The sequence below is a fragment of the Pelophylax lessonae genome, assembly GCF_965119305.1.
Source record: "Pelophylax lessonae genome assembly, chromosome: 12".
Classification (NCBI taxonomy): Eukaryota; Metazoa; Chordata; class Amphibia; order Anura; family Ranidae; genus Pelophylax; species Pelophylax lessonae.
In genome coordinates this window covers 57,159,386-57,173,403 of record NC_138779.1, presented here as the reverse complement: position 1 = coordinate 57,173,403, position 14,018 = coordinate 57,159,386, and the positions used below count along the sequence as shown (strand labels likewise).

The 14,018-nt window shown below is 44.8% G+C and overlaps 1 long non-coding RNA gene across 1 annotated transcript in view; it reads right to left on the bottom strand.

Moving 5' to 3' along the window:
- Window positions 1–943: 943 nt before the first annotated feature.
- LOC309568190 overlaps window positions 944–14,018 on the bottom strand; it is a 51,693-nt gene continuing 38,618 nt past the window's right edge. The window contains exons 2-3 of the long non-coding RNA XR_014226013.1: window positions 8,338–8,433; window positions 944–1,432 (exon numbers count right to left, since the gene is read on the bottom strand). This is a non-coding gene — a long non-coding RNA (uncharacterized lncRNA). The remainder of the gene's footprint in view (window positions 1,433–8,337; window positions 8,434–14,018) is intronic.

Genomic DNA, 14,018 nt, shown 5'->3' with positions numbered 1-14,018 from the left:
AGTGCTTCATCCTGGTTGGTTAGAGAAATAGCATCCCTTTCTCAGCAGAGGTAATATTGCCCAAATGTTTGTGTCAGTGGAAGGAATAGTGCCCCATCAGTGGTGTCACTGGGAGGAATAGTGTCCCATCAGTGGTGTCACTTGGAGGAATAGTGCCCCATCAGTGGTGTCACTGGGAGGAATAATGTCTCATTGTTTGTGTAAATGGGGAGGAATAGTGCCCCATCCTTGGTAGCACAGTAGGTGGAACAGTTCCCCATATTTGGTATCAGTGGGTGGAATAGTGCCTCATCCATGGAATCAGTAGAAGGAGTAGTGCCTCATCCTTGGAATCAGTAGGAGTAGTAGTGCCTCACCTCATCCTTGGAATCAGTAGGAGTAGTAGTGCCTCATATTTGGAATCAGTAGGAGTAGTAGTGCCTCATCCTTGGAATCAGTAGGAGTAGTAGTGCCTCATCCTTGGAATCAGTAGGAGTAGTAGTGCCTCATCCTTGGAATCAGTAGAAGGAGTAGTGCCTCATCCTTGGAATCAGTAGAAGGAGTAGTGCCTCATCCTTGGAATCAGTGAAAGGAGTAGTGCCTCATCCTTGGAATCAGTAGGAGTAGTAGTGCCTCATCCTTGGAATCAGTAGGAGTAGTGCCTCTTCCTTGGAATCAGTAGGAGTAGTGCCTCATCTTTGTTGGTTGGAGAAATAGCATCTCTTTCTTAGCAGAGGGAATATTTCACAAATGTTTGTGTGAGTGGGAGGAATTGTGCCCCATTATTAGTTGGAAGAATAATGCCCCAAGGGCCAGTTATAGGCAAGCTAAGGGCCACATCCAAACTACTAGTTGTAGAGATTTACAGGTTAAACACATTTTAGAAACCATTTTAATGCATTTTTTCTTCAGTATCCTGTAAAATAGTTTAGCTGATTATTTACAAAAGAAGCAATGTGAACCCATCAGGTAAAACACATTTTTATTTATTGATTTCCAAATACAAGTTCCAGATCTATTTGTCTTTGTGACATAATTCAGGAGCCATTCAGGATATTGTCAGGAGCTATGCCTGAGTTTCACTGACCTTTACATATAAATATGACACCTCCTGGAACGTACAGACAACATGGAGTCACAAAAGAGGAGAGGAACATACGGATCTCAGGCGTTGATACTAGTTTGTTGTCTCAGTCCTGCATGTTCTACATCAGTACGGGAAATGTTATCAAATTTATGACTATGTTCAGGTGTTCGGCCTCCTCCTAGAGGTCTGCGTTCCTGTAAGTGTATGCAAGATAGAATAAAACAAATGATCTTCAGTTGGAACACCCATGTAGATTGGAGCACCCCCATCTGGTCATCCTAGGGTAATGGTCGGATTTAGAGTAGACAGCACGATGGGGGATATGGAGGATTTGGAACAAACAGACCTTTTCACTAATAACGGTCCCTGTGGAAGGAAATATTGAAGGAAAATATCAGTAACTTTTATTTCTATACCTTTATTATAAGAAATGTGGCCATCTTGGTATTCGTTTATCTATGTGTATGTATACTATGTGGCCTCTTTATTTGGTACCAATGCTAGGACAGGGTCCTTTAGTAATCAAGCTAAGCTGCCCCCCCCCCCCCCCACACACACACAATTAGCTGTGAACGACTTCCAACAGTACTGGTAGCACATCCTGCCTTTTTTGTGCCCCCCTCCTGCAGAAGCCCCAAAGTCAGCTGCCTCACCTGCCTACCCTTCAGCCTGGTCCTATTATGAACCTCTATATAGTAACCTTAAAGCTGAACCCTAGGTATGGATTTTATTGCATAGTTACATTGGTCCAGTGAATGCTAAGTCCTGCGCCAAGTGGCTGTTCTTCTGCATAGTAACAACAGGAGGTTGCCTACTTAACATGGCCACCATTCACAGAACGCCTTTGTTTTTGTTTTAATGAATATGAGTCATATCATATATAAGAATATGATTGGACGAGGTGGATGGGTGGGGGCAGTGATCTTGGAAAGCACCTTGTATTGAAAAACATACAAGTGTTCTGTAAATGGCGTCTGAATGACCCCCTGTGTTTAATTTGCAGAATGGCAGCCAATCGGCACATGATCATTGTAGTAGTGCCAATAACTAAAGTGATTCTCTGCTTCCACAGCGGTCCGACTGATATAAAATATGCATACTTACCTTGGCTTAAGCTGAACCAATGTAGCTATGCAGTAAAGACTGTACCTGGAGTTCAGCTTTAAAGATGACCACACGGCCAATTACAAACTCGGGCACATTGTGACATACAAATGATATTCAGTTTGTAGAAGGCCTCTTTTACACAGGTGCTGAGGCCCTATACATGAACAGGCCATTTTTTGCAGTGTGTCTAGACTCCAGGTGCTCCATGCAGGCAACCCATTGAAGTCTATTAGGAAGAAGTGGCTGCACATGCACAGCCACTTGTCCTCATATGAGAGGCATGTGGGTGAGAAACCCAAATCCATAATTGGTATTGGGAAGAAGTGGCTGCACATGCACAGCCACTCGTCCTAATATGACAGGCATGTGGGTAAGAAACCCAAATCCATAATTGGATGTCAAACATCCAATTATATTTCAGTTTACTGCAGTCCAGAGATTTTTTTTTGATTGATCATTATGGGTTACTTTGCTTTACACATCACTGTACTTTATCTTTATTGTTGAGCAGTAATCATCCTGCCAACATGAACAGCAGTGTTTGTATCACTAGGGTGCTCAAGCATCAGCTTGGAGTTTGTATACTCTCCCAATGTTAGGCTGGGTTCACACTGGTGCGAACACAGAGCTTGCATGTCATTCGCGCTAAATTGCTGTGCAGATCACATGTGCAATGCAAATTCAGCCATAAAGTTTGTATGGCTGACTTTGCATCGCATTCAGGCCAAAATGCTACAGGACTCTTTTTTTTTAGTCCACACTGGAATTGGATTGCATGGGTGTTCACCCCTATGTAATCCGATTCCTGTACCATTTCACAGTTCACACTGCGATCTGCTAACCGATCTGGGAGTGTCAATACCTTTACATTGACACCCTTAGCGATTCGCAGATCTCAGTGTGAACCACTGTGCGATTCTGGTGCGATGCTGGAACCCATGCAGGATTGGCAGGGTTTTGTGAACCCAGCATTAATGTGGGTTGTTTACAAAGTTCATTTACACATTCATAGGTAATGAGTTTTAACGTAAAATGTACCTAGATCGATTATAGAAGAGACATTAGAGTGTAAGCTTCTCTGTACAGCAATGTGGTACATGTCTGGGTTATATACAGTATCTCACAAAAGTAAATACACCCCTCACATTTTTGTAAATATTTTATTCTATCTTTTCATGTGACAACGTTGAAGAAATGACACTTTGCTACAATGTAAAGTAGTAAGTGTACAGCTTGTATAACAGTGTAAATTTGCTGTCTCCTCAAAATAACTCAACACACAGCCATTAATGTCTAAACCGCTGGCAACAAAAGTGAGTACACCCCTAAGTGAACATGTCCAAATTGGGCACAATTAGCCATTTTCCCTCCCTGGTGTCATGTGACTCGTTAGTGTTACAAGGTCTCAGGTGTGAATGGAGAGCAGGTGTGTTAAATTTGGTGTTATCGCTCTCACTCTCTCATACTGGTCACTGGAAGTTCAACATGGCACCTTGTGGAAGAGAACTCTCTGAGGATCTGAAAAAAGAATTGTTGCTCTACATAAAGATGGCCTAGGCTATAAGAAGATTGCCAAGACCCTGAAACTGAGCTGCAGCACAGTGGCCAAGACCATACAGTGGTTTAACAGGAGAGATTCCACTCCGAATAGGCCTTGCCATGGTTGATCAAAGAAGTTGATTGCACGTCCTCAGCGTCATATCCAGAGGTTGTCTTTGGGAAATAGACGTATGAGTGCTGCCAGGATTGCTGCAGAGGTTGAAGGGTGGGGGGTCAGCCTGTCAGTGCTCAGGCCATACACCGCATACTGCATCAAATTGGTCTGCATGGCTGTTGTCCCAGAAGGAAGCCTCTTCTAAAGATGATGCACAAGAAAGAACACGAACAGTTTTCTGAAGACAAGCAGACTAAGGACATGGATTACTGGAACCATGTCCTGTGGTCTGATGAGACCAAGATAAACGTATTTGGTTCAAATGGTGTCAAGCGTGTGTGGCGGCAACCAGGTGAGGAGTACAAAGACAAGTGTGTATTGCCTACAGTCAAGCATGGTGGTGGGAGTGTCATGGTCTGGGGCTGCATGAGTGCTGCCGGCACTGGGGAGCTACAGTTCATTGAGGGAACCATGAAAGCCAACATGTACTGTGACATACTGAAGCAGAGCATGATCCCCTCCCTTCGGAGACTGGGCTGCAGAGCAGTATTCCAACATGATACCGGCCCCAAACACACCTCCAAGATGACCACTGCCTTTCTAAAGAAGCTGAGGGTAAAGGTGATGGACTGGCCAAGCATGTCTCCAGACCTAAACCCTATTGGGCATTTGTGGGGCATCCTCAAACGGAATGTGGAGGAGTGCAAGGTCTCTAACATCCACCAGCTCGGTGATGTCATCATGGAGGAGTGTAAGAAAACTCCAGTGGCAACCTGTGAAGCTCTGGTGAACTCCATGCCCAAGAGGGTTAAGGCAGTGCTGGAAAATAATGGTGGCCACACAAAATGTTGACACTTTGGGCACAATATGGACATTTTTACTTAGGGGTGTACTCACTTTTGTTGCCAGCGGTTTAGACATTAATGGCTGTGTGTTGAGTTATTTTGAGGGGACAGCAAATTTACACTGTTATACAAGCTGTACACTCACTACTTTACATTGTAGCAAAGTGTCATTTCTTCAGTGTTGTCACATGAAAAGATAGAATTACATTTTTTACAAAAATGTGAGGGGTGTACTTTTGTGAGATACTGTAAATGTATAATATGATAGTGTGTGCTCATGGTGAGGAGATTAGAGTGTAAGCTCCTCTGGTGAAGAGACGCATGTGACTGGCTCAGTGTTTTCTGTACAGCTGAGAAATATGCCAGAGCTACACTACTGTGCAAAAGTTTTAGGCAGGTGTGAAAAAATGTTGGAAATGAAGAATGCTTTCAAACATTTATATTTTAATTGTTTATGTTTATTAACTTGCAAAATGCAGAGTGAGCGAACAGAAGAAAATTCTAATATATTTAGTGTGACTACCCTTTGGCTTCAAACCAGCATCAATTCTTAAGATGGCCATACATTCTATACTTTTCTTATTCAATTTCCTTTAGATTTACCTTCAATTATGTAAAAAGGGACTGTCTGACTGCATACAAATTAAAAGTGTTTAGATTTTACCTCATATTATATGGTTTTGGTAAATCTAATGGAAAATTTACAAGAAAATTGTTTAACGCATGGCCAGCATTACACTTGCACAAAGCCAGGGATTTTGTAGGATTAGACTCAGGTGTATAATTAAACAATTATACCAAGCAGGTGCCAATGATCATAAATGTCATATGTAGCAGTGGCGGCTGGTGCTCCATGGGTCGGGGGGGGGCGTTTAGACAGACCACACCATACCCCCATACCCCCCCGGACCACACCAGCCCACACACTATACCACCCCCAACCCCCCCCCCCCCCCCGGTCGCTGGCTCACTCACCCTGGACATGTGGAGGGCAGGCAGGCAGCAGCGGCTTCCCCTTCAGTCTTCTGCTTCTCCTCCCTCCTTCTCCTCCTTGGCCAATGGCATTGCTTCGCCTTTTGGCCAATCGGGAAACCGGTCTCAGGACCCGCTTCCTTATTGGCCAGGTGGAGGATCCGTGTGACAATAGCGAATATTCATTCGCTATTGTCATAAAACTAGGTGGGCTCAGGGCGCAGTGCTCTGCGCCCCAAGCCCACCCTTTTTTGAGCCTATTAGAGCCTCTGGCTCTAATCACGTGCTTAAAAAAAAAAACCCTTTGGAATCCAAGCATCCGGCGCCCTGCATGTAGATTAGGGGGCTGGATGCATGGATGGTTGGGCGGCGCCCCTGTGCCCCCAATGGACGGGCCGTCACTGATATGTAGGTTAAAACACAGCCATTAACTGAAACAGAATTAGCTGTTTTCAAGGCTTAAAACTGGGTGAGGAGCAGCCAAACTCTGCTACTAAGGTGAGGTTGTGGAAGACCGTTTAATATATCACAGGTCATACACCATGGGAAGACCGAGCACAGCAACAAGACACAAGGTAGATATACTGGATCAGCAAGGTCTCTCCCAGGCAAAGATTTCAAAGCAGACTGGGGTTTCAAGATGTGCTGTTCAAGCTCTTTTGAAAAAGCACAAATAAACAGGCAAGGTTAAGGACTGTAGACACATTGGTCGGCCAAGGAAATTTGATGCAACAGATGAAGGACACATTGTTCTTACTTCCCTTCAACATCGGCAGATGTCCAGCAGTGCCATCAGCACAGAACTGGCAGAAACCAGTGGGACCCAGATACACCCATCCACTGTCTGGAGAAGTTTGGCCAGAAGTGGTCTTTATCGAAGAATTGCAGACAAAAAGCCATATCTCCAATGTGGAAAGAAGGTGAAGTGACTCAACTATGCATGAAAACATAAGAACTGGGGTGCAGAAAAATGGCAGCAAGGTGCTCTGGACTTATGAGTCAAAATATGAAATATTTAGCTGTAGCAGGAGGCAGTTTGTTCATGAAGGGCTGGAGAGCAGTACAACAATGAGTAAATGAGTATCTGCAGGCAACAGCGAAGCATGGTGGAGGTTCCTTGCAAGTTTGGGGCTGCATTTCTGCAAATAGAGTTGGAGATTTGGTCAGGAACAATAGTGTTCTCAATGCTGAGAAATACAGGCAGATACTTATCCATCATGCCATACCATCAGGGAGGCAAGTGATTGGCCCCAAATTTATTCTGCAGCAGGACAACGACCCCAAGCATACAGCCAATGTCACTAGGAACTATCTTTAACATGAAGAGGAACAATGAATCATGGAAGTGATGGTTTGGCCCCCACAGAGCCCTGATTTTTACCATCATCAAATCTGTCTAGGATTACATGAACAGACAGAAGGATTTGAGGCAGCCGACATTCACAGAAGATCTGTGAGTCGTTCTCAAGATGTTTGGAACAACCTACCTGCCGAGTTCCTTCAAAAACTGTGTGCAAGTGTGTCTAGAAGAACTGATGCTGTTTTGAAGGCAAAGGGTGGCCATGCCAAATTTTGATTTTGATTTCTCTTCTGTTCATTTACTTTTAATTTTGTTAATTGATAAAAATAAACGATTAACACTTCTATTTCTGAAAGCATTCTTACATTTTTTTTTACACCTGCCTAAACCTTTTGCACAGTATTGTATGTAAATGTACAATAATAATAGTGTGTGACTGTGCTTGGACATTAAAGTGCAAGCTCCTCTGGTACAGAGACTGGGTCAGTGTTCTCTGTACAGGACTGTGAAATATGTCAGAGCCAGGGCAGCCATCAGAAATTCTGGGGCCCCTTACACAGCTTTAGGCCTGGGCCTCCCTAGCCTTGACCACCTGGCCACTGAATGCCTATGGGAGGGAGAGGAGGAGAAGTGAGCATTTAGTGGCTGGAGGAGGTAAATGGAGTAATTGGTTCTTCTATATGCTGTGCCCGCCCCTGGAGCATGGGACCAGGTTGCAAATGTGTCCCCTGTAGTTATGCCCCTGGATGGGATCAGTTCTGGTGGTGATGGGAGGGGAGTGGGATGATGCCGGCCTGTGGCGGCACCAACTGTGCATGCAAGGAGAATTCCTGCACACACACATTGCCTAAACAAGAGGCCGCCACTGATATGGGCATAAATCCCAAACAGAGCGGTCATACATCAAAACTAAAAGAAGAGAAGCAGCGAGCAGTAGGCGGTGCGCCCCCCCCTCACAGTGGTGGAACACCGGGTCCCGGGCCCTCGGGATGCCTCGGCTCCCTACATGTGTATGGGCTGCTCCCCCTTATGGCGGCCCTGGTCAGAGCTATAAAAAAGTATAATGATCATAATGTGTGACTGTGCAGGGACTGATGTGACTGGCTCAGTATTCTCAGTAAAGCACTTCGGAATATGTCAGAGTTATATAAAAGTATAATAAATAGTGTGTGACTGTGGATGGGACATTAGATTGTAAGCTCCTCTGTTGCAGGGACTGATGTGACTGGCTCAGTATTCTCTGTACACCACTGTGGAATATGTCAGACCTATATAAATGTATAAAAATCATAATGTGTGACTGTAATAAGACATTAGAGTGTGAGCTCCTCTGGGCCAGAGACTGATGTCAGTGACTGTGTTCTTTATGATGAGGGGAGAATAGTGCACTCACCTTGGCTTTCATCAGTTCTGCAGTCCAAGGGATTTTATACATTCTTTGTAGGCTTGGATGAGCTCCTGGCAGTTATCTTCCCCTTTCTCTGCTACGCTGCATGAAAAACAAAACACATCATGGAAGTAATTGTAACAGATCTGCACAGGGCTGCCCTATCCACAGAATGCAATGACATATAATTAAAGGGAACCTGTCATTGATAACCACTTATCAGTTCCCCAACCATCATTCTGGTCTCCAAACTTTCTGTATCTCTGACCCAGATGGGTCTGACTGACAGCCAGGCAAAAAGCATTGTCAGATGCAATGGTAGCATCCGTTAAACAGGTTCCCTTTAGAGCTTCTAAACTAATACCCACAACATGAAGGTGTATGTAAACTCTAAAATTAAATTTCTATTGATCGGTAAGATATCCCATTGAAAGCATTTTATTATATGCATTCACTGAAGGCAACAAAGTTCATCCAGCCAATAAATAATCTGTGAGTTGATATCTTCCTGTGCTCTCTACCTCTGGACCATTATCAGCAGGGCCGCTGATAGGGGGGGGGGCCCACCAGTCCTTCTGTAGGGGGCCTGGGCACACAGGGGGGGGGCCCAACAGCATGGGGAATCAGTGTGTTCGGTCGGGGGGGGGGGGGGGGGCCAAGTATAGAAGGAAGCCCTGTGTGGCTCTCTGCAGCAGCTGCAACCTGCAAGCCAGTTTCTCCCCCTCCTGCCGGCTTTCAGCTGCTGTGGGTAGAGACACGGGCACAGGACATCGTTCCTGTAATGCTTCTCCTACACCGATCCCCCTCCCTGTTCTGCCTGCTTCTGATACCCCCTCTTTCCGTATGCCCCCCTTTCACTGTGACTGCCTCCCCCCCCCCCCCCCGGCGCTGCAGGCTTCCCTGCCATTTAAAAAAAATAACAATTGCAAAAAAAGAATTATAATTAAACATTGTAATAAATAATTTAAAAAAAAGTAAAATAAAATAACTGTTAACATTTTCAACATTTAAATTTTTTTTTTTTTAAATGTAATAAAAACAAATAAAAAAAGGCAAATTCACACAGGTTCTCTGTTATGTTTGCGTCTGCTTATAATGATTCTAGTGTACATTTATTGAAATTATTTTCTTTAAATATTAGGGGGGGTGCACAAAAGAAGTGTTAAAAATAAAAGAAAGCAAATAGAGCCACCACATCAAATGACTGGTAAGCTGATATACTATCATTTTTTGTTCTTGGGTTTAGATACCCTTTAACTTATTCCCATTAGGCATTATCTTGTATCAGCAAAATGATAGTAATACAGCAGCAGCTATTCATCCATGTGCTCAGTAGTTATCCTGTGATGGAGCGCCCTCTTGTGGAACACACTCAACCAGCAAAGTACTCCGAAGAACACATGAACTTTGCTCTGTTAGCCACTCACCCACTGGGCACTTAAACCCCCTTCCTAACCAGACCAATTTTCAGCTTTCAGTGCTCTCACATTTTGAATGACAATTACTCTTAAATTTTCGTCCTTTTTTTCACACAAACAGAGCTTTCTTTTGGTGGTATTTAATCATCATTGGTTTTTTTATTTTTTGCGCTGAAAAAAGACCGAACATTTTGGAAAAAAAATGTTTTCTTTGTTTCAGTTTTAAAATATTGTAATTTTTCTTCATAAATTTTGGACAAAAGTTATACTGCTACATGTCTTTGGTAAAACTAACCCAAATAAGTGTATATTATTTGGTCTTTGTGAAGGTTATAGAGTCTACTAGCTATGGTGCCAATCATTGAAAAAAGGATCACATCTGATGTACTGATGGCCTATCTCATTTTTTGAGATACTAACAAGCCAGGAAAGTAGTAATACTCCCCAAATTACCCCTTTTTGGAAAGTAGACATTCCAACATGATTAGTAAAAGTGATGGTGAGTTTTTTAAGTTGTAAATTTGTTCCCACAATTCTTCGCAAAATTAAGATTTTCTTTCACACAATTGTCATATTACCAAGTTATTTCTCACACACAGTATATGCATACTTGCAATTACACCCCAAAATACATTCTGCTACTCCTCCTGAGTATGGCGATACCACATGTGTGAGACTTTTACAGAGGTCCAACATGCAAGGAGCACCTCCAGGTGTTCTAGGGGCATAAATTACACATATAATTTCCTGACAACAAATCAATCACATTTTTGAAGGCCCTGGAGAACCAGGACAATGGAAACGCCCACAGCATTACCCCATTTTGGAAAGCAAACACCCCAACATATAATCTAGGAGGCATAATGAGTCTTTTGAACATGTCATTTTTTTCCACAAGTTTTTGTAAAAGTTGTTGATTTATAAGATATTTCTAACACATAGCATGTACATAGCAAAAATGACACCCCAAAATAAATTCTGCTACTCCTCCTGAGTATGGTACATGTGTGAGACTTTTACACAGCCTGGCCAAATACAGAGGCCCAACATCCAAGTAGCACCTTCATTTCCTGACTACCTATTAAACTTTTTTGAGGCACTGTAGGGCACTGATAAGCACTGATGTGGCATGGATGTGGCAGGGATGAGCACTGACGTGGCATGGATGTGATAGGGATAAGCACTGACGTGGCATGGATGAGCACTGAAGTGGCATGGATGAGTACTGATGTGGCAGGGATGAGCACTGATGTGGCATGGATGTGGCAGGGATGAGCACTGACGTGGCATGGATGTGACAAGGATGAGCACTGACGTGGCATGGATGTGGCAGGGATGAGCACTGAAGTGGCATGGATGAGTACTGATGTGGCAGGGATGAGCACTGATGTGGCATGGATTTGGCATGGATGAGCACTGACGTGGCATGGATGTTGCAGGGATGAGTACTGACATGGCACTGATGTGGCATGGATGAGCCACGGGTGAGCCCTGAGGTGGCATGGGTAGGCACAGATGAGGCATGGATGTGGCACGGATGGGCATGAATGAGGCATGATTGAGGCACAAGTTGGCATGATTGAGGCACGAATGGATATGATTGAGGCATGACTGAGGCACAATTGAGGCATGGAGGAGGCAGGTGTGAGCAGTGCTGTGGTCTTCCTCCACTCCTCGCACGCTGTACTGATCACTGTGTACAGTGTGCGAGAAGAGAACTGAACCGGACATGCGCTGGTATGTTGACAACCGATCGCTCCATCATTGGACAGTGTGATCATGTGGTAAAGAGCTGCTGTCATTGGCCCATTACCATGATCCGTGATGCAAGGACACCCAGGGGTCGCGCGAGAAGCGTAATTCTGGGAGGACATCATTGTACGCCCTCCCAGGTCAGCAAGTGGTTAAAAAAACGTCCTATGAAGGTGAAGACAATATACTAAATACAGGAGCAGAGATAACTGCCAGGATACGGCTAAATCGCGGAGCAGGGAACAGCACCAGGAATATTATACATTACTCATTATACAATGAGGTGCTTGTGACTGGACAGTGAATGGAGAAGCAGTGCAGTGATGAGCTCCTCTATCTGTCATTCTGCTCTCACCTTCTATCAACATGCTTCTTATCAGCACATGAAATGATTGGCTTCTGGTGCTGCTTCTTTCTCTCACACACCAGCTCTGCTGTACAGGGGCTGCAGGAGACTAATACCAGGTCACATTCAGATACAGTGGCGGCTGGTGCTCCATGGGCCGGGGGGGGGAGGGGTGTCTCGTCAGACGGACCACACCATACCCCCCCCCCCCCGGACCACACCAGCCCACACACCATATATCCCCCCCCCCCCCCCCCCGGTCGCCGGCTCACTTACCCTGGACATGTGGAGGGCAGGCAGCAGCGGTGGTGGCTTCCCCCTCAGTCTTCTGCATCTCCTCCCTCCTCCTCCTCCTTAGCCAATGGCATGGCTTCTCCTTTCGGCCAATCGGGAAACGGGTCTCAGGACCAGCTTCCTGATTGGCCAGGAGGAGGATCCGTGTGACAATAGCGAATATTCATTCCCTATTGTCACACAACTGGGTGGGCTCAGTGCACAGTGCTCTGCTCCCCGAGCCCACCCTTTTTTGAAGCCTATTAGAGCCTCTGGCTCTAATGACGTGCTTCAAAAAGAAATAAAAACCCATTGGAATCCATGCATCCGGTGCCCTACATGTAGATTAGGGGGCCAGAGGCATGGATACGGGGGGCGGCGCCCCTGCGCCCTTAATGGACGGGCTGCCACTGTTCAGATACATGCACTGCTTATATGCATTCATTTGTGACTTTCATATCTTCCTGGAATTCATCTTTGAATTTAAAAGTGGAACTATACTCCCCTTCTATCCAGCGACGCCGTCTTCTGGAGCTTCCTACCGTCATCTTTGGCTGGATCCTTAATACAAGAGAGATATAGTGTGTCTCTTCTGAATTAAAAATCCTGCCTTTTTGCCTTTTTTTTCTAGTCTAAAGTTCCATTTCAAAGTTCCACGCATGCGCAGTACAATACCCCTTTGCATAGGTACATTTACTGAAGTTTTTTTTATTATTCTTAATGATCGCCGTTTATTCTTAATGCAGTATTCCTATATGGTATGTACATTAAAAATACTAAGAACACTTTGGTTGACTCAAAAACATTTAGGGCCCATTCACACTTAAAGCTGAACTCTGCTATTGAAACATAAAATACCCTTGCAATGGGCCAACCCCACACTTTCTGGATTGCAAGGGTTAAATGCTCATTAAATGGAGGAGAAGAATAGGATGTAATAAATTCCTTATTCCTTAATCCTCAAGCTGCCAGTGCTCCCTGGCCTGTGGGTATAGGTCCTCACTGTCCTTACTAGCCCATAGGTCCTGCATTGTATGTGGTGATGTCAGAATGCCACTGCTGGCTGAAGCACATTTAAAAAATGCTTTGAGGGACGGGTTGCACCATGTAGAGGAAGGCTGCTGTAGTGGGAAATATGGTAAGAGTTATCCCTCTACCCATAAATTTAATGAGCATTTACCCTTGAAATGCAAGGAGGCCCCACTGCACGGGTGTTTTTTTTTTTTTTACGGTGCCCAGTTGGGTTTGGAGTGTTCCATTGCACTTTGTTATGGCATGGATTAACTTGTATTGCCTTGAGGCAGTCCATCATGTGTATGATCCTGTTTGGGAACACCGTGCACATAATCTTGTATTTTGCCTAATACGCTTATTTCCTATGATCATCAGCTCCATCTAGTGGCCATAATGCAGTATTTTTCTGAAAGGCCTTAACCACTTGCCTACTGCGGCAGGCTGGCTCTGCAGCACGAACCGACGAACCTATACGTTAGTTCACGGGAGCGTTCCTGTGGGCGCGCTTGCACCCCCATTAGATAGCAGGGAAGCCGATCCACAGGGCCAGCGGTCGCGATTGCCGCCGGGCACCCGCGATCACTCCCCGTGGAGAGAGAACGATGGTCTGCTGTTGTAAACACAGCAGACCGTTGTTCTCTCTGGAATGATCACAGAGCGCCTGTGTTCCTCCTATTTAGGATCACAGGTCTCTGTGTTGATTCCACAAGCCCATCCCCCTCACAGTTAGAAAACACCCCCTAGGCTTACACTTAACCCTTTGATCGCCCCTGGGTTAACCCTTTCCCTGCCAGTGTCATTATTACAGTAACAGTGCATATTTTTAGCACTGATTACTGTAGTAATGTCACAGGTCCCCCCCAAAAGTGTCAAAAATGTCAGTT